Source organism: Hibiscus syriacus, unplaced genomic scaffold, assembly GCF_006381635.1.
Source record: "Hibiscus syriacus cultivar Baekdansim isolate YM2019G1 unplaced genomic scaffold, ASM638163v2 tig00001674_pilon, whole genome shotgun sequence".
NCBI lineage: Eukaryota > Viridiplantae > Streptophyta > Magnoliopsida > Malvales > Malvaceae > Hibiscus > Hibiscus syriacus.
Window position 1 is genome coordinate 279,027 of NW_024061880.1, and position 5,232 is coordinate 284,258.

The 5,232-nt window shown below is 33.9% G+C and overlaps 1 pseudogene; it reads right to left on the bottom strand.

Moving 5' to 3' along the window:
• On the bottom strand, window positions 1-1,059 carry LOC120130528 (annotated as a pseudogene).
• Between the last annotated feature and the right edge of the window lie 4,173 nt (window positions 1,060-5,232).

The following is a 5,232-nucleotide window of genomic DNA, read 5'->3' on the forward strand; positions in this document are numbered from 1 at the left end:
TTATACTGAAGAAAATGCTAGATTTCCAACCCCAAATGAGTCGTCGAACCATGCATCGATGTCGCTATCCATCAGTGTTTCCTCAAATTCCTGCAACAGCTGGTTCGATTTCTCGACGCGTTTTGACGCATTAAGCCCCATCTCACCGTCCGCATAACCATTGGCAGTGTGTCCGACGGCAGGGAAACTGAGGGTCGAAGTTGGGGACTCAAGCTCCTGGCTGGGGAACGAAAACATGCCCGCAACTACGCCTTGCCATGCTTTGAGTACGTCGAGGCACCTCGGTCTGACCCGGCTCTGATCGAGCGTATGGTGGTTGTTCTTGTGGTGGACTGGATTCGGTTAGGGCAACGGCCTGTTTCGAGTCACGGACCAGCCTAGCTTCGGCCTCTAGACGAGCACTTTCCCACTGAGCTATATGGCTTAGGTTCGAACCGTTCTTTGTGGAACCGGACAGGGGGGTTGATGCATCCACGCGAGTGTGTCATTGGATCGATACCTAGCTTTATCAGCCTTTTCTTGAGATGAGTGTTCCAGTGGTTCTTGATCTCGCTGTCTGTCCTTTTTGGCAAGTGAGCTGCCATTGCCGACCACCTATATCAATGAATTCGGACCCCCAAAAAAAAGTGTCGGAAACATGACCGTCAATGAATTCGTACAAATTATAAACTAAACAAAATTACCTGTTTCCAAGAAGGGCATGGAGTTGAATGATGGTTTGTTCCTCTTGTAAACTAAATTTTCCTCTTTTGATATCAGGTCGTAGGTAATTAATCCACCTCAATCGACAGCTCTTCCCACATCGTTGGAGTCCTATATACATAAACCAGACCATTTTACAAAAGCTCAATAAATTTGATAATTATTTAGTGACACTTTATCCAAATAATAATAAAATGTCAAAGAATCACCAGCTTTCCCAGGCAAGGTGCGCCAGTTACCATGGCCGTGTTTCTGAATGTAAGCCGTCAGTATTTCGTCTTCTTCAGCTGTCCATGGCCCTCTTTTCAAACCGACCACCTCCTTATCGCCGTTATCGGTAGACGATCGCCGCCTCATCAGAGTAGGGAGTTGAGTGAATGAATTTTGATTTTGAATGAGAGAATATGAAAAGAGAGGGTTGAGAGTGAGAGTAATGATGTTGGGTGGCGAATATATAGGCGGTGATAATCAACGGGAAATGCAGTAACTGTGACATTCATCGATGAAAGTCTAAATAAATTAGTCCAACTACTTGGTGAACAACGACGACCCCACTTTAATATTTCTCAAACCTCAACATATACGGCCACAGTTGTTGATTAACAAAAGGGATGATTATTCTACGCTCGCTCGATGAGTAGCGATGAGTATTATTAACGACGAGCACCATTAATTTAATTTATAAAAAAATAAATTCTAAAAGACTTGATATATAATTATAAATTATTGCAATTGTAGCACCATGTTTTTCTTCCCACCCTAATAACAATCGGATAAGACAACAACATTAATACTAGAAAGCTAGGGTGGGGTTATATAGTTAAGTTTATTGCATGGTCTTTCTGACAGACTTAGATAACTTTATTTAATTTTGGATAAAACAAAGACATTAATATTGGAAACCAAACACGAGATTAAAGACGAGTTCAACAAGTTATGGTTCCAACTTAATCGGACATAAATATAAAAAAAAAATGATTCAATACGTATAACGAGAGTTTTTAAGTACAAGTACTAATTTCGGTAGAGTTACATTTTACCTGAAAATATGTCCATGTACGTGTTCTTTTTAACATGGGGCCATTGCCTTAACTATAATTGAAGACTTAGTTTTAATATAAAAAATTCCAAGCAATTTTATAATCGGTGGAAACAAACCCCATTTACGAAGTGGTGTGGGGTGGGTATCCTTATTAAGGATACTTAAGATGGTGTGTCTGAATATAGTTCATATTTTCCCAGTGGAATTTAATTCCTTTATACTTAAATTTATCAGTCATTGCCCCATTTACATTTAATCTTGGATCTTCCCTATGCCTCGTCACTACGTTCAAAGATCTTTGCTATTAAGTATTAGCAATTACACTATCTACCTATAACCTAACAATATTTCATAAACTTATTATAAAAGATTTGATTAGAATGACAAAAAAAAAATCACATTGTCCTATTTATTTACCGTAAATCACTAGAAAACATAGGATTCTATAAGCTGTGAAGTTGGCCTTTTTTTTACCATACATGGCACGGCTATTGATGACTTGGGCAGCCTCGTTCTATTCTTTTCACCCATTTCTAAATGGTCGGGCCTATTAATGCCTCTCTGCCACAATACAAATTTATAATCAAACTATAGAAAGAAGATAATAAATTAAGTGTATACAAATTTATGTATGGAATTTTAATATGAAAAATATTACAGATAACTAACAAAAAGCCTTTATAAATGAAAATTTGATAGTTTTACGATGTCTAGCAATCAATGACCATAGTTCTTATTGTTTACAATTTAATTTTGATGAAAAATAAATTTTAGGTTATAAAGAATATTATTTGAAATAAATTTATATTTTTATTAAAAACTTATAGAAGTATATTTTTCTGTATAACACCTAAACTTCTTATAATCCACCATTAATCCTCGTTTTCTCTTAATTTTATTTGTTTTTTAATTGAGTAGGTCACATTATAAATATTTTGAATCGAATCGAACGGAATTTAAATTATAAACTTTAATAAGTAAAAATAAATTTATAAGTTATCTATTTTTATATGATAAATTTATAACTTATTTATTTTTTATATGATACTTAAATTGTTTATAAATTCTTTTTTGAAGTATTTGTTTATAAACTCTTAAATATAAAAACAATAAATTTAAACACAAAGTATACCGGGCTGGGGTTGAATTCTGCCACGCATAATTTGGACCATATAGAAATGGAGTAGTTGGTTTAAGGTCAAAACAGGCTTCAACTTTCAGACCATGGGTCAGCTCCGGTCCAATTGAGCCTAGATCTAATCCACTTTCAATAGTGTAACTAGGGATGAGGATGAGACTCGAATCCGTCGGGTTTTATTTTTAAAAAAAATTATTTTCGGGTCAGGTTTTTAAAGGTAATGTTCGGGTCGGGTCGAATTCGAGTTTATGGTGAAAAATACCCGACCCGATTCAACCCAAAAAAAATATAATTTTACATTATATATTTAGGTATAATTATAATAATACCCATCCATATATTATTTTTTTAATTAAATTACTTTTTTATTGAAAAAAGTATTTTATTATTATTCAAGTCAGGTCAGATCGGGTTCGGATTTTATCTCAAAAAGCAGGTCAAAGGATGTAAATTTTGGGTCGGGTCGGGTTGGCTGAAACCCGACCCATGGCCATCCCTAAGTGTAACCCTAAATCCAACCTAGATGGTATGCTCGAATCTAGACGGGCACATATCGTATTCAGATGTCATTTTCATATTCAAAATGCATTTAAAATCCATTTCAGTAAATAAAATACAAATAATGGTAAAGTACTTAAATAGGCATCAGAAAAGTCCATGCTGTAAATATACATAGATAACAACGTCAAAAACAAAATATCGATAAGATAGATGTGTGAAAACAGTAGTAAAAACACTTGTCACCAAAGTATAACAAAAAGTCATAAAAAAATATACAATGATACAAAAGTGAGGAAAGATCGGTCCTATTGATGCCAAGCCTGCTAGTCTACTGTTTGGTACTATCTGAAAAGTTAAAAATTAAATAATGAACTAAAAATCTCAGTGTACCGCGTGTATAAAACATAAAAAAATATTCGGTAAAAGTTTTTTTTATAAAACATGATTTTTAAAACATAAACACTACCCCCATCCGAACAGTAAAATGTGTAAGTTCTCCTGAACCTACACACACTTGTACGCCTGGTAAGGACCTTATGCTGATAGCATAAGGGTCTGTGATAAGGTCTTAGCCAAAGCACAAAGCAGAGGAGACTGTGATAAGGTCTTACAAGTCATAGATTAGGCATGAGATACTTCCTCCAATCATACCCTCAATGATAATAAATATGAATGAATTTGAATGGAAACAGTTATTTAATTTAATAAAATAATAAAAAATACAAATTTTCAGAATTAGATACAGAAATATGGTAACTAGAGATCATGCTAGAAAATACTGCAAATTAGATATCAAAAGTCAAATCATGAAGTAAAACAAATATCAAATAATTCAATCATATAGTTTAAAACGGTACTGTAACACCAAATAGAAACACTTGAACCGATCTGAGAAGTTTGGGACGGTAGTCTACTCTCAGGTCTGCCTATCACTGTCGGCGGTAGCGCTAGACCTTACGCATACTTATTATTTGTAAGAAAAAAATATTAAAATTTTAGACTTATTTTTAAATTTCTAGATCTATCATTGACCTCAACTATAACACTTCCGTTTAGTGGAACATTCGGACACATTATAATGCTAACTAATATATCTTTTGTTCGGTTATCACTTATTATCAAAATTATTGACAAACTTAAAAGAACTATTTGAGTCAAATCTGTTTATCGTAACTAAATTTATTTACTCTAACAATTCTGATCTCAAGACACCAACATACATAAAGAGTCGGTAAACAAATCTTATGACGGACAAGCGAAAGAACCTTCTTCCTCTTTTCTTTTTTTCATCACTGGCTTTTCCCCGAACTTTTTTTTATCTTTCCATTCGACACTTGTATTATCGACAGAGATTTTTTATTCAAACTAAAAAAAAACCCTACAATCTTCACACCTCTTTATTCCTATGAATATTTTTCTTATAATAAAATTTCCATTCCTTTTTCATATAGCAAATAATTCGTCATGACTGCTAAATAATTTGTCATGACTGCTGAATGAAACAGTGTCAGTACTGCCAATGTTTTATTTATTAATTACCGTTCAGTATGCAGTACGTGCAGAGACTCTTTGTCTCTTCTAACATTGGATAATAATTTTATTTTGTATGAATTTAATAATATAATTAAAATTAAAAGTTCCAATAAAAAGCTTTGGGATAGAAAAATATTCAGCATATGCATTGATGTTCGAAATGGTTAATCAGTGAATGCTGCATAAACTATTTCGATTCAAAATGATATTACTCAAACATCCAGACGCTATGGCTGGCCATTGGGCAGTTTCCATTTGATGCCTCAACTTCCATGCATGACAATGAAACTGGAATACCAATCAAATCCGATTCAGA